At 38.9% G+C, this 24404-nt stretch overlaps 1 protein-coding gene across 6 annotated transcripts in view; it reads left to right on the top strand.

The window, feature by feature from the left end:
- Positions 1 to 4770: 4770 nt before the first annotated feature.
- ZNF516 (zinc finger protein 516) overlaps positions 4771 to 24404 on the top strand; it is a 129124-nt gene continuing 109490 nt past the window's right edge. Inside the window, exons 1-2 of one of the 6 annotated variants that reach the window (XM_073331785.1) lie at positions 4771 to 4893; positions 22881 to 22961. The gene's annotated coding sequence lies outside the window, so the exon portion shown is untranslated. Of the gene's footprint in view, positions 4894 to 8333; positions 8999 to 9020; positions 9093 to 13818; positions 14414 to 22880; positions 22962 to 24404 lie in introns of those variants that run through there. The other 5 variants (XM_073331784.1, XM_073331783.1, XM_073331782.1 and 2 more) reach the window with 5 other exon arrangements.

The raw sequence follows: 24404 nt of genomic DNA, 5'->3' as shown, positions 1-24404 counted from the left end.
ATCTGCTATTTTGAAACCAGCTGCTGTTGAGATTCTTTCAGTTAAGTTGAAATTAAGAACAGGTTTGTGGGTTCCCTACCTGCTGTGAAGCCCTGATGTAGTTTATAAAATTGCATATGGGTGAGAAAATGTGACTGCCTGGGTTGGAAAAGTTGGTATTTTTATATAGTACTTAGTATGAAGTTAAAATAACCATGTGAACTAAAGGTGTACTTACTTTGCAACATCAACTTTTTCAGCTTTCTTCCTCGGTGCCATTGTAAAGGCGCAACTGAATAAGTGGATTTAAAACAGAATGTGAAATCTGGATTTAATTGAACCAAAGTGTAGAAATAAGAATCCTTCTATAGCTTAGCAACTGTGTTTATGTAAGAGGGAGAAATGACTGACATGACAGTTAAAATGCTGATTCCGTGAGAGAGTTCACAAGATTAGTTCTGTCATAAAGAAAAATTAGGTTGATTATAATATGGGTCACACATGGGGCTATAGAGTCAACTCCTGCTCGCTTTACTCATGTGAGTGGTTCCATTAAAGGCAGTGGGATAACTCGCATGAGCAACGCAAGCAGGATTTGACCCACATCCTCACACACCCATGAAATAATAACTTGTCGTTAGACTTGCCAAAAACTCTGGTGTGGTTACATGTTGAGGGAATCTTCAGATGTAGAAAGGTTGTGTACACACTTTAAGTTCGCCTAATGGAAAGTATTATTTCAAACTATTTGCTGGATTTATGCGTGACTAAACTAACAGGGCACGAGAGCTTGACCTCCAGCTCATGCAGATTCACAGAACATCAGTATGTAAAACTATGCTGGATAGTGGATAATGCATTGGCATCATACAAACTTCAGAAAGGATCTGGCACTGTATGGCTACTAAAGAATATCCATATTTTTGTGGTGTAGAAGTAGATTACAAGTCAATGTATTTTACCAGAAAAAAATGTATTTGTTACTGATTGAAACCCTTTTTGTTTCACCGTGGAATTCAAGCCACAGATAGAAATTAACCGTGGTAGTAAACCAGCTGGTTAGAATGGCATTTAACAAGTTTTAATTGCAGATAGTCAGAAATATTGGTAAAATGTTACTTTAAAACATAATCACTGATCATTGTTGTGCACAATAATCTTTGTGGTTTCTCAGATATATATGAATTATAGGGGTGGTATAGATACTCATATTTGTAAATTCTGCCTATACTATCTGTATTTCTAAATTCAGTAGAAAGAATCCATTTTAGAAAGGTAAATAATAGATAGTAGAAGTTCATTTGTTTTCATTGTTGTTGTGGCTTGTTTTACCCTGGGTATACTTTGTATGCAAAAAGCCTGGGTTAGATAAAAACAGGAGATGAAGGCAGAGTTACAGACTGTAAAGCTGAGGGGTTTATTTGGTAAGGAATGTTTTCAACAAACTTGATGAGAGACACCAAGAAAACTGCCAGTTTGAATGAGTCCTGCAATGTGGAGGTAGAATCTTCCAGAGACTAGGGGCCTCAGGTCATCCTGATAAGCATTATTTAGATGTACTTTATAAATTTCAGATGTATTTCTACCAAAAAATCATACTCAACAGCACTAGAATTAAATAACTCTGAATTAGCATACAGTGGAAACTAAAACAACGGTATCCGCTAGTTACAATTCATTGAAAGTATCTGTATAGATGATACGAATATGTAATATTTAATCAAAATTTGGTTGGTTTGCCTGCCTTGACGTTTTTATATATGTTTTCACCTCCCGCTTTTACAGCGACACAGCCTTTTATTCCTTGATATTCTATTATAGTGTTTCTCAGGAACCTTTCTTATCTAAACTTCCACCAATCATTCCTAAGGCTAAGTTATGCAGACAAGTCATTGCACAGATTTTCATCAAAATGCCATTTTCCTTAGCTTGAGAAAGCCTAGTCCCAAATGCTGAACAAATAATTTATTAGACTGTAGCAAAAGTAAATAAATGTTTTCCTGCTCCATGTATTTCATTAGCCAGACTTATTATACTTACAAGCCTATAAATAGCAAAACATGTATTGAGCCATTAATATCACTGACAATCTCGTACAAAATACTGTAATTTAACTAAAGAATTTGAAATGAGAGTACTTCTCTGGGAAGAGTTCAGAAAAAGATAAAATTGGAAAACAGTGTTGATAAGCAGTTTAATCAACTAGGATAGTGATATGTTAATAACCTATTTTAAAATTAACAAACAGCTTCTCTACCTGAAACTTCTATCAGTACCAGTGAGGTTATACTAATTCAATTTGCATATCTTTTAAGTATTTGAATTTGTATATTGTTCTTCTCATTTTGCTTTCTGAAACCAGAAGTGCTGGAATCAACAGGGGAAACATGACTAAATCTATTATTTAAAGTTACATGGACAGATGGACTCTGATAATGACTTTCTGCACGATTAATATAGAGCTTGTCGTTAATGTCTATAACTCTTGTGAATTTGGGATTCCATTAATGTTGAGTTCTTCTCATCTACCAAACTTAAGGCCCAGTTCTTCAGTCCTCCTTCAGAGACCCATTCCCTACTCTTTAACGGAGTAACCAGTGCAGGACTGAGTCCTATGGAAAGGAAATGTGGAAAATATTAAGTATTTTAAGGGCACTGTATAGAGACGCAGTAAGCAGAGCCCTGAGTGAGCTCACATTTTACTGTCTAAAGGAAAGAATCTATACAGACTAGAGAGAAAAAGAGGCAGGTCATGAAAATCACATTTTTATGTGGAGGAGCTTGAAAATCTCATGCACCTTTCACTGCTCTAAACTGTCAATTTTCACCATATGGAAATTATTAGCCTAATACTGTAGTTTTAAATACTACCCAGGAATGCTGATTTATAATGGATATTTTATTCTTTGTGTAAAGAAATGCTAAACTTCTATATAAACTATAACGATTAGGAAAATCTACACCCTGCACTGTGTATGCGATTAGTTTTAAAGGGATGAATTCCGCTCTTATCTGTGCTTGTGTAAATCTGGAATAAGTGAAGTCAGTGTCCCTACAGCAACTGGAGTAACAGAGCAGAATCTGGCCTTGGGTTAAAAAAAAAATCTTTAGGAAAGGTTACGAAGCATAAGGAACAAAACACAGACTTTGGAATACAGATTATCTACCATGATGAAAGCATTTAAATACTCTACATTAAGGTGAAGAAACTGCTTCTGAAGTATAGGCTAAGTGCATTTTAAAAAGTGCCCTTTCTGTGTATTTAGACAAGCTATTTTCCTGTGAATTAGAATGAAATTTGATTGTTCCAACAAAATACATCCCACTCAGGCATTCAAGCTGAAACCAGCAACAATTGTCAATGACCTTTAACATGCCTGCTATTCAAATTAGTGCAGATCATTAATCACACATAGCTTACATTTTATGATTCGTGTATCCTTCATTACAAACTTTCTCTCTTGCTTGCTGCCCCCTCCCTCCCTTTTTTTCTTTATTCCAAGTCCTCTGGTAATAACCATTGGCTAGTGTAGGGATTCAGAACAGGATCGTACATTTTGGAAGCTGTCTGTAGTAGTTTCTGTTGCAAGTGCAAGAAGTTGGAGGGGTGACACAGCAAAGTCAAACGTTGCGTGCACAAATACCACAGCACTAGGTAACCGTTTTCAGGCGCAGGGCTTGACTGTCTGGCAAGAACCACGTTCGGGGTGGTTTGGACAGTGTGTTCCTCTTAACTGCTAGTTATTCCTAGGTGAAACATGGCAGAAAAGGAAAGCTCTGGGGTGTAAAGATAATACTAACCCGCCTCAAAAGTCCAGCATGGCAATTCTACATCGGCATGCATTTTTACAACAAACAAACAAAAAACAAGCACTCTCAACCCTCAACACACTCGAGAAGTCTAGCACCAAGCTTCAGAAGATTAATTTAGGGTTTCCAGCCATAGACTAAACATATTCCAATCGCCTATGGCACACATACTTTGGGTGATTAAACTGAGCTTTGCAAACGTACAGGAAAATAAGGTTTGAACTTTTCAAACATAGGAGTGGATTATTTTTTAAAAAAGCCATATGGCAGATTGATTTGCTCAGAGCTCTTTCAACTCTTCCAGCGTAACTGTGGAACACCATTACCCTTTGATCTTGATTGAGGACTTTAATGTTTTTGTTACTGTGCATTTGAATAAATCTATAAATATTTTACCAGTGGAGCTAAAAAAAAAAAGGATGTTTCTAATAGAAATGCATCTGGAGCAACTCCAAGCTCTTACATTTCAGAGCTTAGATATGTGGGGAGTGTATAGTAGTTTGCACAAACATAACTTTTCACACAAAACAATACACACACACACACACCCATATCCACCTCTATGATAGCTTCCAGTAATTCAGCTCCTGAATGTTTTAGTCATTTGAAAGAAGGTGAGATACATAACAAATCTGATAATGATTCAGTCCTATTAGTGGAATAATTATTTGTATATGACTCATTTCGAGCATCTAGACTTTCCCCGCATTGTACCAGAACTTTGCTGATGAGACAATAGTAGATAGTGTGTGCATTTAATATAGGACAGACCATTCTCCCATCTGGGGGAAGACATCAACCTATACATTGGAGGAAGCCAACGAAAAACAACTGGGATTCGCCAAAGCCAGGCTCGGTCTTTCGTCTGGTAGTCAAAGCAGCCCCGGCTGGCCAAAGGGCCAGGGAAAGTTTGGCGCTGAAGGGGCCCCTGGGTTGGGGCTCGACATAGAGGGTTTGCAAGTCGCCCCCCCGTCCGCAGGAGTGGAGCTGGCGCAGTGAATCATGTGCAGTTCTTTCCTTATTGCATTCAGCGCATGGTTTCACCTTCAGATTCTTGTTTGTCTGTGTGTCCTTTCCCAAATATTATTACCTTACGCGAACGAGGTAAGGCACAGGGTGGGGTGGAGTGGGGAAAAATCTCCGTAGGATCTTTTTCTTTTTGGGGGGCTGGGGGCGGTTTGGGGGGATGTGGATCCTCTGAATACGCCCGTGGGAAAAACTTCGCTTTTCCAATTAATGGTTAGTCTTACTCTATAATTTAAGGGATTTAAAAATGGTAACTTTGTACTGTTTGCCGAGAAAGAGATCATTGTTACTGCAGTGGTGCTGGTGGGGGAATTTATGGGCTGTATGAGCCTTTTGGCTTTGTACACTTCGTCAAAGGCGGGGGGGGGGGGGAAGAGCTTGAATGCTATATTCATCCATGAAGAAACAAAGAACAAATTGGCTTACTTTAAAGTAAAATGCTTTGGCTAATGAAGGTGGGTGATGGGACTTCAAGCTTTTGAGCCTCGAGTCGCTACTTAAATTATTGAGGATTTTTGCTGGGTAGTATTGATTCAGAATATGCATGAAATGCTTGATGCCTGGGGGGTGTGTGTGTGTGTTTTCCCTTCATTTTTTAGTTGCACTCCCTTCAGCTGTGCGTACATAACTCAATGATAAACATTAAAAGAAGTACACAGCTTATCAAAGGAAGTTGGGGCGGGTGGGGGTGGAAAACAAGTATTCACCGATAGACACTGGAACGCTGAGAAGGGCTTGAAGGACAATGTGTAGCAATTACTTCCAGAAGATGAAAATAGCCGTGGGGGTGAGGGTGGGAGTTGAATGTTTATATTTTTTAAAAAGGACACAGAGAGAAAGAAGAGTAGAAATAACGCATTTCCAGACATTTTGTGCGATGAAAGCTTTCCTCCTTCCCCCTTTCCCCCTCCTTCTCCCACTATCTCCAGTGAGAATTAGCATACCAAATAGTTGCGAACCTAATTTGAATTAAGATGGTTCGACAAGTTTAAGAAACTTTGCTAAACTCTGTGATAAGAGAACAAGTTGGGATATTACCATAGGCTGAATGTGTCTGGAAACTTGTGTAGAATGACAGTCACCCTGTTGTTTTTGCTCTAAAACCAGCTAACCTCTCCAATTAACTACTCCCGAGAAACCCTGGCTTTTAAACTGAAAAGTGCTGGTTAGGAGTCAGCACCATTTGTTATGAGCGTTAATAAGCTCCCAGCAGTAGACAAGTATCTTCTGGGGAATGTGCATTGTGTGTCTATGTCCATTACGCATATAGCTAAAGAGCCACTTGGACACTAGATGTTCAAAAATAAATTTGTTCAGACTTCTTCCTAAACATGAACCCTGGTCTTTATTTAATCCAGATGCAGGATTCCACCCCCAACCCCATATTTGCTGCCTTATTGTTGGTTTACATTTTCTGAAAAGGCGACTGGTGTAACCTGTGGAATTTGAAATGCAAATAAAAGCCTGTGGGAGTTGAGGCAGAACAAATCAGCATTTATAAAGTGAAAAAGATTTAATGTCTTTGAAACCATTGCAAGATTTTTTATAAAAACTGAATCATGACGTCAAGTCGTGTGAGAGATTTTTTTTTGTAATGTCTGAAATGTGAAGTGCTTACAGGAAAAACAGATTACAAGATTAACATCTGTTAACATGATCGTTTATCTACAGCCAAAAATAGGTCACTCCTTTCTTAAGGAAACACGACTGCTGGGCGGATGATTAAATAATGAATTTAGACTAATGAGTTAGTTGCAGTCTGTGTGTTATAATCTGACCTGTGACAAAAATATTTAATTCAGAGACCTTCGGAGATCATTATAAGGTCAAAGTCCCTTTTTAGGGAGAGGCACAACTCTCCCTCCTCTTCCTCCCACCCCCTTTTTCTGCTTCTTCTTTTTTCCATTCCCTATTGCTAAATGTTCTCCATCTCCTCCTCCCCCACTGAAGCAGTAATGAATGTTTTCCATCTCCAGTATTGTTAAAGGACACCAACTCTTTGCGTGCAAATGGCTAAGTTTCCTAAGCTCTGGGGTTGTTTTGTCATTAACTGAGACAGTGGCAAAGAAGAATAGGAAACGCCGATGCAAAGTAGCTCTCTGCTTTGCATCTGCCTACCCTCTAACTGTGATTGACAGCCCAAGCCTCCAATCGCCACTTCTTCCTCTCCATAGCTCTGAGTGCGTTTCTGTTACTGCTCAGATCTAGAACCAGGCTGCTTTATTTATTTACACATACCTTGGTGTGTGTGTGTGGATAGATAGAAATCTGCATAGGTACATCAAATCTCATACAAGACAACCGTATACCTCTGTTAGGTCCATAATAATGAATATGTAAAGAGTCAGCATATGAAGAGATTTCAAGTTACAAGTTGAGACCTGCTGGAGGAGAAGAAATATAAAATGATCTCTGGTTATATTTTTACAACAGCGTTGCAGTCATACCTATGTGAGGCAAATGGTGTATTGAAGTCCAAGAGTTACACCCATTCTCAGGTCATCATTGTTGTTTATATCTTTTAGCAATCTTCACAGTACATTATTTTTTTAAAAGTGACTGCAGAGTGCTCTTATGAAAATCACTTTGGGCCCTATGGAGCAATCGATTTTTAGACAGAATTCCTCATTGATTTCAGAGAAGATTGCTGCTGAAAAATTAGAGAGGTCTTTCATACTGGGAAGTAAAACAAAACTATCATGTCTCAAACTTTCTGAAGTTCTTGTAAAGTTTTTTTTTGTGAAGGGGACAGAGTAAATATTTAGTTCAGTGCAAATCCTTGAATTTAAAGCTCATTGCTCCAATAGAATAAAAATGCTGCTGACCAACAGACTCTGAATAATGGTCATTTCTAGACTACACAATAGGCACATTCAATAAAGGAATGCCTGTCGTGAACCATACCAGGTTTTGTGCTTAGTTAATCCTCTACCCCAACTTCGCTCCAAATATTGATGTTATAATTTTATTTTTGTTTGGTGTATCAAGAATGTGCTACTTGTAAGTGCAGTGATCCAGACCTTCAGTTAGAGTTTAGCATTTTCTGTGCTTAGGGGTGGATTGTCATTTATCTGTTGAGTTCTCTCATGTTGTGTAATTGCGGTAAAAGGATGGGTGGGTTAGAGGTAGGACAGTTAAAGGACTAAATGCAACCTTTTGTATAAAACAACTTCCCAATTCACTCCGGAGATGGCCAGAATCACTCCTTGGAGAGGGAGCCCAGAGGATGTCCAAAGAGGAACCTTTATTCTTTGGCCTTGTGCCACATACTTTATTTCATGCCTGCTGCACTAAATGAGTTAACTATCAAAGGGTTTTTCATTAACTCGACTTGGCAGCCACATATTTAACTTTTTTTTTTTTTTTTTAAAAAAAAGAGCGTAACAATTTAAAAACGGATTTGAACACCACAACGTGGAAAACTTTTACTCCTATTCAGCCTATTTTATAAAACCAGATTACCTTTGTGCCCCTCCTCTTCTCCCCAACCCCATGGGTCTGGTGCTTTCAGAGAGCCTTGTCGGGATGGGAAAGGCAATAGCTCGACTTTGTCTTGACCGTTGCCTTCCTGTGTTGCATTAATAGCCTGCATCGCCTGGAGGAGGCCAGAGAGCTGCAGAACACGAATGCAACAAAGACTGCAACGGCTTTAAGATTTGTTGCTGTGGTCGAGGTGGTTTTGCAGGGCTGATGTGGCTGGAAGGTGTGTGTGAGAGAGAAGGGGAGGGTTTGTACCTGGGCTGGCCGCAGGAGGGGAGCGGGCCAACCCCAGCAGCAGCTTGTTGCTGTGTGTTCAGTGCCGAGGGAGGGAAGCAGGGAGGAGTTTGGCTCAGGCAGCTCTTGCATTCAGTTGTCCGCCTTTATAATGTAGCCAGGACGTCACAGCCTTGCACTGTAACACAAGAAGTTAAAGAGGCAGAGGGGAAGCAGCCACCCCTCAACTTCTAGCCCTTAACAAAGGCAGAGGCAGGCAGGGATCTGTCAGGAGAAACAGGCGCCGAGAGGAGAGGAAAACACAACTGGGGGGGGGGGGGGGCTCGGAGAGATCCAGGGAGGCGCAATTAATGGAGGAGGAACGTTTTGAGGAGGCGAGGGAGGGGGCAGTTGAGCTCAGGCGGCCCCAGCGCTGCCCTATTGGATTACGTGGGGATCTCGTTGCTGGTGAAGCATAGTGGCGTGCAAGGTAATTTACTTTCTATTTTAAACTCCAGTTTGTTATTGTTGAAGGGAAAGGGGGGAGACTTGTTGCAAGGCGTGGCGTGCCCAGAAATAATTACGTAAGTATTCAAACCGGCTTGGTGGTGTTGCTGACAAAAGGGGCAGTTTGTTCTGATGGCAAGGATGGAGTTTATTCCTGACAATGTATCGATTTGGAAAGCTTGAGGGAAGGGGATGGGGAGGAGGGGGTGGAACAGAGAGAAACCTCGCGCTCTCTGTCTGTGGACAGATGAAACTTGGTTGCAAGGAACCCAGATTTATTTCTGGGCGTGGGATAAGGCACTAATATAGTGTAGTTCTGCAAAACAAAGGGGAAGGATGGTAGCTGAATTGCAGTTTTCCTGCGTTCACATTACACTCTTGGTCTTTTTTTAAAAAAATATTTTTAAAGCTCTGATAACACAGATGAACTGACACAAGTTCTGATGAGTTCTGCTCTATGAGTGAGTCACAGAAAACCTTTATCTTTCAATATTATGGTGCCACTTTCTCGTTAGTGAAGGGAGGACTTTTATAGTTTGGTTTCAAGTGTTCTCCAGCTGGAATGCCCAGGAGACGCTTAAAAGTGGAATCCATTTTTTTAAATGCTATTAACTCTAAAATGTCACACTAAAACAAAGATACTTCTTTCATGTAGTGATGTCCATTAATCACATAGATGTGAAGTAAATGTCATTTAAAATTGTTCTCTCAAGCTGAAGGCAATAATTATGTTCCTTTCCCCCATAAAATCTTGTCTGTACAGTAATCAAAATGAAACTGTTTTTCATGTACCAGATAAATATTTGTATAAGCTCTTCAAATATTTTTGATGCTAAGGTAACATAGGCATCATGCATATGTTTTGGTTGCTGTAGAAGGGAAAAAACCTTCATTTGTGTAGTGCTGCTTCATTTTCTGTCAACATGTCCTTTAGTTGTGTCAAAACAAAACCTGAAATAAACTGTCCTGTTTATGCTTTTGTGTGTGTGTGTGTATAATATATATAAGTTGAATGTACTCTGTCAGGTGCTGAGAAGAGATAAAGAATGGAATTTATCTGAGGTTTTTCTACTAAAACTGGAAGCTGAAGTTGTATAGGAACACCTGTGGTGTAATTAGTATTACAGTTCAGTTATTCAAGGAGACATCTTTAGTTTCACAAGAATAACTGCCATAGCCATCTTGAGTAAGCTCTGGGTAATAAAGTGATCTGCATGTATATTTGGTTTACTTTGAAATAGTGATATTATGTATACCTTCACTAGTTCTCAGACATTATAAAAGACTCTCTTCAGTTATATCTAATAATCCTCTTCTGAATTTATTTGCAGGGTCTTGATCCTTTAAAGTCCGATGATGTGATATCTTGGTTAGCAAGTATTATTACCGATTCTGCATTACTAATGAAAAAAATCAAACCCCAAACTATGATAAGATTGCATTAATCTGAAGTAGTTGAACAGTGCTGATAGAAAAAAATCTGAGAGAAAATTTAAAGATATTTGAGAGTAACATGGTCTTAAAACACTGACTGATATAACAGATGGGTGTCCAACACTTGTTGTATATCAACAAAGAAGTGGTGCTCATAAATTAGCATAGCTTCTTTCTAAGAGGTTTTATAGCTCATCATGACCTTTTTAAATTGCTAAACATTACTAAAACAATATGCATCAAGAGCTGCAGTCTCTCAGTAAATATGACTGCTCTCAGTACTCTGGGAAAATGAAAATAGTTTACATCACTAGTATTAATGCTATCTATTGTTATGACCTCAATAACTGACTTCCTGCCTGGAATGGAGTTACAGCGGTGACATTTAACTTATATAGATTAAAGTTTCCTGACACAGTGAATATCACCTTTAAAAAAAATGTAGCTACATCTGATTTTCTTATAAGTAGTCATAGCACAGTGCCATCACCAAGATCTAACAAGACCAATTATCATCACAGGAATTTTCAGTGACCAGATAAAAATGATTGTCATCATTCTAAATCAGTGGTTCTCAAACTTTTGTACTGGTGACCCCTTTCACATACCAAGCCTCTGTGTGTGACCCCGCCCCCTTTTAAATTAAAAACACTTCTTTATATATTTAACACTATTATAAATGCTGGAGGCAAAGTGGGGCAAGCTAACAGCTTGCGACTGCCCCCATGTAATAACCTTGTGACCCCCTGAGGGGTCCCGACCCCCAATTTGAGAACCCCTGGTCTGAATGTTCTTTCCTGGTCTAACTGCCTTTTAACTGCAACTTTTCTCCATTTAGCTTTACTCCAGCAAACATAGAGACTTTTTCCCCCCCAAATATTTCAGAATTATTTGAGAAGGAGGGAGGGGAACCAATATGCCTCGCTTGACTGAAAAATAAGAACCCTTTAAAATATACTTTCTTGGTGATGTTTGTGTAGCATACATCAGATGGCACGATGTATGACAGACTGGAGGAGTATAATCAGATGAATGATGTAGATGCTAACTTTTGTAAACTTTGGGCAGTCTATTTATTTAGCTTTGTTAAGGTCATTAAGTGCAGTGCGCCAAATCCCCAGCTGGTGTACATTCATTTAGCTCCATTGACTTTAATGGAGTTACACCAGTTTATACCAGCTGAGGATCCAGCCCGATTACTTTTACACTGTGATTTTTTTTCCTACCCCTATGAAAGAAAATATAATTACCATACTTATTAAGGGCTTGATCCAAAGCCCACTAAAGTCAGTAATAGCTTTGGAGGGCCCCAGTATCGCAAAGACTTATTCATACCCTTAACTTTACACACCATTTACTTAATTGGGATGATTCACAATGTGTTTTAAAAAAAAGCAAGTTTGTAAGTCTTCAAAGGATCTTGACTCAAGTTTGTAGATCCTATATTCAGATTAGAAAATTGTGTTTAGGGTGTCCAACTGCATTATGTCTTAACACCATAACAATAGGAAGCTGAAATACAAACTTGATTGCATTCAGCAGGAAGAAACTTGCTTGAGCCTGTGTATTTAATTTGTAAAATGTGCTTGTTTACATTTTTAAGACACAAGTGTGAATGTGTACATGTATGCGTTTTAAGGATGAACATGTATTAGATTTCTACCAGAAATGGCATTAAAAAAAACCCACTGTTCTTTTCATAACTGTGCATTGTTTGTCAGTTTGGCAAGAATGTATGAGCCGTTTTATACTTGCTTGTTGCCTAGCTGTCCTCTGATACACATATCCTCTGCTCCTATTGACTTCAGTGGGAGTTGCATGAGTGTATCTCTCAGGGTAAAATTGTGCTCTGTCTATTTCAGTAGCGGAGATTTCAACTGTTTGGAACCATGGTAGCTTGGAAACTATGAGCTATCTTAACTTACTTTTTCTGTAGCCATAAACTGCATCCAGATAATTAATGACTGGATGGCAAAAAACAGCAGAAAGTCAAATTTATTTGATTCGACATCTGCAATATAAATATTTGAACCTTGCAGCAACATTCCTTTTTCAAAGCAGACATCTTACATGATGTAAATGTTTATACATTTCAGTGCTAGGATAAAGCTGTTATGATTCAATCACTTAGGGCAAAATTCTCTTTTGGGTTATACCAGTGTAATTGCACAGTAACTCCTCTGTAATCAATGCAGTTACTCTGGAGTTATATGGGCATAAATGAGAGCAGAATTTAGCCCTTAATTTCTTAAAAGAAAAAAATGGAACCCTCTGTTTCCCAAGATTTGTACTAAAAACTCTCTCAGCAGAAATGATTTTAATAACCTTGGTATTACTGAGCCTGCTCTAAAATGTACTAGTGGATCATGGTTCAGGTAGTTAACATTGCTATAGCTTTCATTAGTATTGTAGTACTTGTGTGCATGTGTTTACTTTCATTACCTGACTGTAATCCTGCAAACGTCCTGTTTCTTGGCTTGCTAAACCTGCTTTCCTGTCTGAGGCCACTGATGATGATTACCCAACATCGATGATTAATTTTGCTATTGCTGTTTACACCTTAACTCAGGTATCAGTAGAGCTACATCAAAATCGGTACACATTTCCTGTAAACAGTTTCTCCCTCCATTCCAGAAGCTGGATTACAACAACAGTTCTTAAGCAAACAGTCTCAGGATATTATGCATGTGTTACTATGTTTTGAAGGGATATTGGCAAACTCTGTTTGTCTATTTACATGATGATAAAGTTACATATTTAGGGTTGTTAATGAATTCAGTGGTCTAAACTGTTTAAAACCTTATGGGATGAATGAACAGAGGCTTTTAATGTGGATTCAAAATTACTTACTTTGAGCTGAGTATTTAAAAAGTATTTTGACTTTTGCTAGCCTTTCACTAAAATGATGACTTATTGGAAATAATTGAATTAGTATCATCAGTAGAATATTATATTTAACACTTGCTTAAGAAAGTCTACATTTTACTGCAGCCAGATATAGAAGCCATAGCCCAAATTTTGCTGTCATGTGTACCGGTGTAAATCCAATGTTACTCTGAATTTACATTGATGTATGGGGGAACACAATTTGGCACATAGTGCTTTGCTTCTCATTAAAGTTTATACAGTTACTAAATACATTTCAAATCTCTAAGAAATGCATATTGTCTCTCTCTTGTCTGTCTGTTTTCTTTACATCTTGCTGTCTGGCATTTGAGCTTTCCTTTCCACATGGAGGCTGTCATGCTTATGTCTAGAAGGAAATCTTTTCCACCAGCACATTTCCAAATTGTAAAGTAGTATAATTTTGTGACTCCCAAAAATTTTAAGTGCAGTTTCTGAAGTGATCTAGCTGTTAATCTTTTTTTTTTTTTTCAAAATGAAATGGAAACTACAAAGCATGTACAATTGCAATCTGCAACTATTTTTAGAATTCAGACATGTTTAGTATATACTACAGTTATGAAAACAAATACTTAACACACAGGGTAATGGCTGGATACAGGTTATTTAAAAAAAACAACAAAACAGTAGCATTTACTCCAGCGACACTACATCTATTTCATATATATTCACTCTGATAGATTGCTTTTCTGGTTTTTTTTTTTTTTTTTGGTCAGTAGCTAATGAAATAATATATTTCATGAAATTACTGAAAAAAATGTAAAGAAGATATGAAAGATCAATTCATCAGGCAGTTCTGGATCTAAATGGTTGCTGAAAATAAGACCAACTAATGTATTTTAGTGTTTTCAAGGCACATGTACATATTTTTCTTTTCCAGCAGGTAAAGTAAAAGGAAGACTATTGAGTTGGCATGTCACTTTTGCTCATGTCAGATCAGGCTCCTTGATATGGCTGCACTATTATTAATTTTTTTCCCCTCTGTTCATTTAAAAGGATGGTGAGCAGGGAAATGGTGTTAGCTTTCAGGACATACTGTGACAGACTGATGGAAATTGAGGTGCTGTTTTTATTTTTAATTTATTTATCAGCCCTGATTTAAAACATTCCTCAGGTTTCAGAGTTTTTTCCAGTAGTATGACACTTTCCAAAATGTGTCTTGATTACAGTTATAGTTAAAATTAAAAACATTTTCCATGCTTGTCATGTTAAAAATAGACTTTTTAAAGGAAATTATTCATGTTCTTTGTTTTAAAAAGGGCAACATGTGTGTTTCTTCACCATATGGTAGCATTTAACCCATATTATATGAACTGACTAGGAGTTGCATTTAAGTGTTGATTTATTTCAGTACTTCAAAATGTTCTTTGTCTGAAATCTAGTACAGTAAATGATGCTTTTAAGGTTGTGCAATGGAACTCTGGGTTTAGCAGCTGTAGTTTGCTGTTACAATGATACTAGGTAATGAGTAAGCATTTTTTTTTATTCTCTCTCAAATAATTTCCTTAAAGAATAATCCAGCTCTGAATGTTGAAATGATTTGTGGGAAGACTTATTCACAATAGTCAGTGACACAACATGGTGTCAAGAGTTCCAGGGTGAGATGTTGCAGTCTTTGCTGGCTGAAACTAGAGCTACTCCTTTGATGGCTGACGATATGCTAAGCAAGACTTAGTTTTAGTGCCCCAATAGTCTGCCCATTTTAAAAGGTGCATTCTTGTTCACTTTGGGTTAGACTGTGAAGTATGTATGTTGGTGAGCAGACCATTATTACCAACTCCAAGTATTATAAAACCATCAGTCAGCTCCCCAAAAATCATGGGATTTTTTAATTTTTTTACTTTTAAAGAAAATACATTTTGAGTTCTTTTGTTTGCTTTTTGGTTTTTTGAGCCTTTAGGGGTCACATTTTCAGTCTTCACTGGAGCCATGAGGACTAGATACTTTTACAGTAAAAGCTGAAATTCTCCTATAGTTATTTGACTCCGAGAATTCAGACTTTAATGAAACACCAAATATTATTAGACTTGTGATAAAATTGTCAGAGCTGACGACATTTAGTTACTTACATAAAGTAGTCCCATTGATCTCAGTGGAACTACTTGTATGAGTAATCCATTTGCTCTCCATCATGTGTAAGGGGTTCACAGTCTGTCCCTTAGTGAGGTCTTTTGTGGCCTTAAAGTATATCCTTGAGTAGAAAAATATTCCAACATATCTGTAATGGGTTCACTGTATAAAAGATATGTTGGCTCCTTGTAGTTTCAGATTGTATTCTTAATAAATTAATTTGTACTATAGTGATTGTAAGTACATGGTACACTTCTTAGATCATTGGAAGAGCTCTGTATAATACTTCTGTTAACCTCAGTAAAATAAAACATGAAATAAGATTTCCAAACTCCCTCCAGTTTTGAAACCATTGAGGTGTGCATTGGGGAGAATCTGTACTCCACAGCATTATGCTGTCCTCTTGATGTCTCCTTGAATGCCACTACAGGTTTCATATATTTTCATACCTGGTCCCTTGCAATGTCCTCCCTATTGTTGTTTAACAGCAATACCTTGTTGACACCATATTTAATAGTAATATTAATGTTGATTTCAGGGACAACGTATTTCAAGGGAAAAAAGAGATAAATGTGTGTTCATTGATTTTCAGGAAAACCTGGAGGGACAGAAAAAATACATGCTGCATGTAGATAAGCCCTGGTTCCTTTTCTTATTTTCTAGATGAGTTTTACCTCTGTAAGTGAACGCAATGAACCGTGATGCATAATTTATATTGACATTAACAGTGATACTAGAGGAATGTTTTAATGCCAGTTTGAGAAAATATCACAATTAATGTTGATAACCCTGGTTCAATTACATTGAAATTGATTTTAGTAGAAACATCCATGCCTTTGGCATGACCGTAAGTGGTATGATGAAATAATTCACTCCTTTTCATAATGCCAAGCATATTGGAGAGATCATGTTATCATGAACAGTGCACACCAGGTGTCAAATGACTTGACAGATATACAGCTTCACTTCTGAATGGTTCCTTCCAATTAGAAAGTAACAGTTTTAAAGGGATCAACGGAGGAATTGGAGTCTCTGAATTCTGTAATGTCAACAGGTTATAGGCTACTGTTATTTGTTCAGCTAGTTTTTAATGAGCCACAAAACTATTTGGTAAATCTTGGGCAAAGTTAGAAAACAATACTACATGAAAGTCGTGGGGATTAATGGTTTAGTGGTAGGGATTAAAAATGGTCTCCGCAAATTACCCTGTTGATAGAGAAGCCAGAATCTGTTAATGGTATTACAAACGGATTGGTTTATCAGTCAGTTATTTTCTAGGTTGGTTAGTGATTATAGGTTGCTCTGTATTTGTATTACAAAAGTAAATTGTGTTGGGACTGCTAATATTCCACACACAGTTATTTTATATATTAAAAGTAATGTCAGATAACTTTTCAATACTTATTTAGATGGGCATCAGCTGTGGCCAGAATTTTCCAAAGTGGATGCTTATAGTATTTGGGTACTAAATAGGTGATCTGACTTTCTGAGGTGCTCAAGAATGGAAGCTATAAGTGCTTGGCATCTCTGAAAATCAGGCCATCTATTTAAATGCTTAATTTTAGTGCTGAAATTTTTGGCCTGTGTCTTTATTTGTTTCTTTGCAGAACCTTAGCATGTGTTGTGTGCTTCTGATAATCAAAATAATGTGCACATTCTTTTAAACCAGTGGTTCTCAACTTGCGAGTCACAACCCCAGAGGAGGAAGAGAGTTATGAACAGGTGTCAAGGAATGGTGATCACTCTGCCCTTCCCATTTTGCTGACTGGGGAGTCCCAGCTAGCTGAGAGGGGAGGGGGCAGGGGTAAAAGTAATATTAAACTCTTACCAGTATTGGGACCAGCTCCAAGCCCCTGGAAGGGGCGGGGCCTCGGGTGGAAGGGGCAGGGCTGGGGGGGGTCAGCTTCCCTGAGCCAGCCCATCCACACTGCCTGGCCCGCTCTGCTCCAGCTGCTATCACGGTAGCGACGACTGTGAGCCCTGGGACCTTTTAAATTGCCGGCCCCAGGGCAGCTGCCTCTCCTACCCCCAATCACCGGCCCGAGGGGTGCAAAAGGGGCAGTGATGTTAAAGCGCTGCATACAGGCTGGTACCGGCTTCTTACCGGCACGCTGTAGCAGCCTGTACAGGCCTACTTTCACCCCTGGGAGGGGGGTCTTGATATGAACTTGGACAAGGGGTTTGAGGTATGGAAGAAGTTTGTTGTTTTAAAGAGTGACTCTTGTGTGCTATCTTCTAATCTTTATACATAAAATTCTCTTCCCATGTACCAATATTTCATGTTGTTACCATTCATACTTACATTATAGGTCACATGCGCCTCTATGCCTATGCATACAACACTTGGTATAAACTGGCACATTCTGAGAGTCTCCCTGACAGAGAGGAGTCACAATGGAGTCCTTCAGATATTTGCTGCATCTTTCTATGCTTGTCTTGGGAGATACTGTTGCTTTCACTTTACTGCCTTGCACTGATCTGTAGTCTATAGGCTTTTCATTATTAGCTACATTGGGGAAATGCAGTTGTTTGCCACTGGAAGTGAAATGGCAGATAAAGAAAATTGCCAAGTATGATACTTCTTAGACGCGTCTGGAGCACTGCAAGGAAGATTCACACACTAGACAAAATCCTAATTGTTCTCTAATAGTTTGGCTCTTACAAGAGAAGAAGGGCAGGATTCCAGTGCAAGCAAAGAAATCTCAAAGTGGTTTAGACGGAAAGTGGAAGATCAGGGTTGCTGCATAGAAAGCTGGAGGTTGGGATGCCAAATTTACTTGTTCTCATGTTAGATGAATGAATAGCTGCAAGGACATTAGCGAGTTGAGTAGTTTGAGGGGAGGAAAAGGAGTGGAGTCCTTGAGAAGTGTCATAAAAGTTAATTCCTTGCCTTTTTAATACCAGTCTCCTTTTTCTTCTAATTAAAAATCTAATACTCCTGAAAACATTCAACATTTTTAGTTATTTTGAAGGAGCAGCCCTCTTAGAGTGATGAGAAGGATCAAGGCTTGCATCCTCAAAGAGTGTAGGAGGAGATAGATGGTTAACCTTGCTCTTTTGGGTACAGCGTGTGAATTTTGCAACTCTGGAGTACAGGAGATCAGACGTAGAGAGAGCAAAATGAACACAGTGAGAGATTAGTTTTTCTTTGACAGGGTTCAGGGTAATGGCAGGAACAACAAGTCTGCCTGAATTTTGGCTTGGGTCCTATCTCTTCCATAACCTAATTATGTAGACTGGGACAGGTTATTAAGCAGCATATGGGGACCCTTCATTCTCTCAGCCAATTCTAAGATGGGAACAGTGCCATTTGGGTCACATAAGTCTCGAGAGAGAGAGAGGTTACAGTCTGGGAGCCTTTGTCTTGTCTTTTCCCCCTTTTCAAGAAGATGCATGCTCTTCTCAGATCTCTAAATAAAGGGAAGAGACAAGGAGATATGTGACAACTAAGAGGATATCAGACATCAAGCACATTTTTGTTGTCCTTTCACTTGGGTTTGCTGAATGTATTTTAAGGAAGTGCATGGCATTTAAAAGGCTGAAATCCATCTGCTTCACACTCTGATTGAATTTAGTCTCCACTTTTGGCACAATAATTCTTCATAGGACAATTGAATTTTCCTCAGTAACTTTTGAAAAAGAAAATACTTGCTACCTTTGCAGAAGAAACACAAATATTTTTTTTCAACCCCTCTCCCCCTCCCCCCCCCACCAAAACAAACCAACTTTACCCTGATTTTTCTCATATTCCTTTGGGGTTTGTGCGGACAGTGGTTGTCTAGCTAGAGGAACCCACACTTCTTCCATGCTAGGACACACGCATTCTGATAACATCTTGGAGCTAGGCCACTTTTGAAATTCTGAAGTTGAACACACACAGTCACTCCTCTCATTCAGGATAAACTAACAGAACTCTGCCAAGATTAGTTGATGGAACTGTCAGGTTCTGTCAGCTGCGTCTGTTTTCCAGTGCGAAAAGCTTGCTTTGCTACCTCACCAGCTTTCCTTTGCTACCTCACCAATAGGGAGCTGGGCTTGGGCAGCAGCAGGTAAAGGAAGAGAGGGAGGAGGCAAAGTGAGTGGGGTTTGAGCAGGGCTTTGGCGTGAATGGATGATTTAATAGGAGATGCCTGTGGGTGGGATCCATTTCTATGCAGGGCTGCTGGGGTCGTTCCGGGAACCCAGAGGCTCTTTATTTAGGCACCAGTGTAGAGACGCTTGACCTGAGCTCTGTGGCACACCATGCAACAGCACTTTGTGTAGGGGGTTGTTGGATTGTCTTGTGTTTTGGATGGTGCCTAGCACAGTGAGAATGTGGTCCGTGACTAGGACTCCTAGGTGTTACTGTAATACAACTGATACATAATAATAATGGGCAGAGTGGGGAGGGTGAGGAGTGGAGATCTGGGGGGGGGTGGGGGCAGGGGAGGGAGAGTGGTGCATAGAGAAGGAGGGGCCAGAGCAGAGGTGTGTGTGTGTGTGTGTGTGTGTGTGTGTGGTGGGGAGAATGGAGAGGAGCTCCACTTCGATTAACCACCTGCGTTCATCAGAATTTAGATAATCTCTGATGACTCACTTACGGTTCATCAGAGGGCACATAGATCTTCTCCCCACTGCTCCTTGCTGCTCACATACTATTCTCACACAGCCCTGCTCTTTCATATGCACCCTTGGTCTGCACCATGACTCCTCCTCTCTGGCCATATTCAGCTTTTAAACACTGACATAGAAAACCTGAGTAGTCAGGGTGGGGTTGGGGTTGGGGTTGTGGGTTGAGGAAGCGTATTGAGGCGTGGGGCTGTAGGGAGTCATGAAGTGGCGTAATGGGAGCAATCTGGGTCATGCACTGGAGGCTATGGGAGGAATTGGGCTGTGCCAGGGAACAAGGGGAAGGAGTACAGTTGGGGGGCAGGGTATATGCTAATCTTGTATTCGTCTGAATAACGTTTAGCATTTGCAGAGATTTCTTAAATAAGTTTAATCAAAAACACACTTTTTTTTTGTTAACACCAGTTACAGCTGCTCAAGAGTTCATACCACCAACTCATTCTTAAGAGAAATCAGGAGTCGAGTCACTAGTTAAGTACACACACAACCTTTGAAATCTACAGTTGTGATTACCTTTTGCATATCCTCCGCCCACACCTGCCACTTTCCTTCACAACCCTAACTCTGACCAGAAACATTGACGGTTGAAAGAAGGAATAACATCACCTTAATAACATTGCTATAAACATAAACTATAACAAAACAATAAACATGATACAACCTTTTCCACTTAAAAAAATTCCCTTGATTAACAGTCATCCAGCAGAACCCACTTAAACACAACCATTTACCCCTTACACACTAAACACCTACACTTCTGTGGGACACAAGTTCAACATTTTAGACAATTAGAAAAGCTCCATTTCTAACCACTAGGCTTGGTTGGAGTTAAATTATGATTATTTCTTATTTGTATTATAGTAGCTCCTAGTGGCCATGACTGAGAGCAGGACAGAGCTCCATTGTGCTAAAGCTAGGTGATGTACATACACAAAGTCAGATTCAGTCCCTGCCCTTGCTGGCTGTATTTTTGTGTGCATGTGGTTATATGGATTTGTTAAATGTGTCATTGACATTCTTCAAGGCATATCTGCTATCAAGTTAAATGTTAAGAAATAGCTGGTAATTATCAAAGACCTCTTCAAATTAAAGTAGTATAAAACTATCTATTAAAAAACTACTATTAAAGTAGTATTAAACTATCACAAATTAAGTAAAATCTGTGTAATCTCAAAATTACTGTACATTTACCAAGCAGTTAGAGAATGGTGAAATATCTGGCTCCATGCTGACATTTGAAAGATATGCTGTGTGTGGAACCTGGACATTTGGCAATAATCTTCCTGGCATCAAAAGCGATCTGGATGGTCATGCTATGGAAATGCTTTCTGTTTTTCTCAAAAATCAGCTGGTGCCACACAGGGAGTGTGAGTGCCATCACATTCTTCCTAGGACTTCTAGGAACGATAGAGAGGCCTTAACTGATTATTCTGTTGCTGTTGGGGAGTGCTTAGACACTTGATAGATGCCTGAATATCTTGGTTGTTGAGGAAATGAGTTTACCAGATACCAGGAGGCTGATTTCATGCTTCATAGTGAAAGGGCACAGAGTACTTTTTGAAGAGCAGGAAGGGGGAAACATTGGGCTTGACTTGTTGTGTAGAATGCATTCACGTAGGCTCAAAGTGTTTGCACGCTCAGATGGGGTAGTATGGTGTACACAAGCCTTCTATCTTTGTTCAAACTCGAATGGAAACTTTTAAACAATTGAAACTTTTTTTATAATATCAGGATATTAGTGGGTTATGCAGCATACTTAGTCCTCACATAGAAGTGAACCAACGGGTCATTTCTGTACATTCTGTGGACCAGATGCAGATGGGAATAAAGCAGTGCAACTCCCTGGGCAGCCTTTGGGCCAAATTCAGTGATGATGTAAATAGTGGTGTAAATTAAAAATTGGGCAGAAATTTGTGCTTGTTGCAAAATAGTGGAATTTGTACCAATTTGGCATTGATTGGGAGCTAAGTTTTCTGCTCAGTTTCTCTAGATTTATATTGGTATAACTCCATTGACTTCAGTAGTATAATTGAAATTTACATCTGAATAAGTGAAGTCAGCATTTAGTCCGAGGTCTGCAAAATGAGCATAATCTATATCCGTATAGAAGATGTGGTGGGGCAGGTAGCCACTTGTAGCAGGAAAACTAATTAAGAGGAAGAGATAAGATAATGGAGGACTCCACGTTTCAGTGTAACTTGCATCATCTTCAGCACTCCCGGATGTAGTCCTGGTGTAAGCAAGGGCAAACTTTGCTTACTCCCTTTTCTGTAGGTGCTGAATTTGGTTCCCATAGAATACAAAATCAGTGTAATTTAAACTCCCTTTCTGATCAATTCAGATCTCATTTATTCCAGGTGTGTAATTTACACTACCACACACATCACTGCTGAACTTGGCCCGTTTGTGTGAGCACATATTCTTCTGTGTGCATACGCAAACAAAAAATATGAAATGTTGACTGTGTAGCCCCTACTGACATTAGTGAGTACTTACTACTCACATGAGTAGTCCCCATTGACTTCAATGGGACTTCTCATGAGAAAGTGCTCGCCAGTTTCAGTAATGATTGCACAGTCCTGTCCTAAGTGGGGGTAAAATTGCTCAGTAGTCCTTGTATTGGTATTTCCTTCAAAAAGAGCTTTAGTATTACAGGGCTGTACTCTTACAAGTGTGAGATTTGCATGTTGTTTTCACTTCTACCACCAGCATCAGCAGTCATTTAAAAATGGAACTGAGGAACGTGTATATAAAAATCTCATACATAGTACATGAAAAATACACAGTTATCTGAAACTGAGTAAAAGATAAAAATAAATATTCCTTTTCTTCCCTTTTCCCCCTCCCAGGCCCTTCTTTCTGTCTGGCCAAATTTCTGTCCTTGGTTACATGCCGACAACCTCATTGAAATTGGAGGGGTGTAACTAAGGGTAAGTTTTGTTCCTCTGTGTATACGGGAGGTATATATGTGTGTTATAGTAGGAGCTGGTTAATTATGAAAGAAAAAATGGCACATGAATGAAATACAGGTTTAGGAAATGAGAAGAGCTAGAGTAACATTGTTTGCCTAAAGATGTCATCATGGCACAGACATTCTGTATATTTTCTTTAGTTGCTAGAATATGACAAAAGAATAACTTGTTAAGTAACATCAGAGAAATGTACTTGCTCAGTAGACCAGCAGCAAATGTACAATACAGTAAATGCCAAAGGCAAGGATTCAATTTAATAGTGACTTAAGAACCTTGCAATAGTTCAGAATTTTGCTTTCCACATTTCATGTCTTGATAAAAGAGCAAAAGATTTGACTTTTTTTTACATCTATAAGAAACAGTTCCATTTTACAGAAGATATGCATTGGTTTTACCAGTCTTTAGTTTTAAAGATTGTACCTGGACAAACTTCCTAACATTGCAATTGTTACAATTTATGGGGGGAGAGAGAGACACACACACAGAGTAATGTAACAGATTTATATTCAAACCATAAAGGTGTGTGGTGCTAATCAGAACCAATAGGTACTCTAAGGCATCTTTACTTTTCCAGTTGGGTTTTGAACTTTTGGACTACTAAATTTTGTTTTCTTGTTAAGAGCCACAGTCAGTGGAGTCAATGAAGTTAGACCAGGAATTAATTTAACTAATTTTTGTTAAATATTCAAGGGTGTTTTTTTTTTCTAGTTTGATTTTTAGATTAGTTTAAAACAGGTTAGAAATTAAATTTGTTTAAAATCTTTGGCTCGGGGCATTCATACTGCCACCATTTTCAATCAAAATAATTGCCACCAGTATGAGGCTTGGAAATGCTTTCCGTACTTTAATGGTGTGGCCCTTATATTCCACCCTAATCCATGTAGGCAGACACTAGTGGCCCCACTGAAGTCTGTGCAAAGGTTTGCTCACACGGGTCATCTTGTACAGTCGGAGGCTTGATTTCAAATGCAGCCATTTTTTGGCCAGTGTTTGAACTCAAACTCATCACACTGATTTTCATGAATTTTTTAACTTCCAGAGTATTTGAATGTGAAAAATGGGTGATTTACTTGAAATAGTTTCCCTTCTATGTTTGTCTTCCTATCTGCTATCCAAAAAGATTATATTGTATGCATCAGTGTAATGTATCCATTAGTTTATGGCTCCAAAGTCTTCCTGGAAGTGTCACAAATCCACAGGGTCCCTTAGTGCTAGATTTAGTATTTGAAGCTCAGATTTAGTTTTAAAATCTATAAAACGTCTGTTCTCATACAGCTCCCAACCGGTTGTGCTTTCAGAGAAGCTCAAGAGCTCAGATTATTGTTTCCAGAGTCAAGTTTAATTTACGTTTAGTCAAATCCATCTTCAAGGGTTACTGTCAACTTGAAAAATCACATTTGC

Source organism: Lepidochelys kempii, chromosome 2, assembly GCF_965140265.1.
Source record: "Lepidochelys kempii isolate rLepKem1 chromosome 2, rLepKem1.hap2, whole genome shotgun sequence".
NCBI lineage: Eukaryota > Metazoa > Chordata > Testudines > Cheloniidae > Lepidochelys > Lepidochelys kempii.
This window is presented reverse-complemented; position numbering and strand designations above follow the sequence as displayed.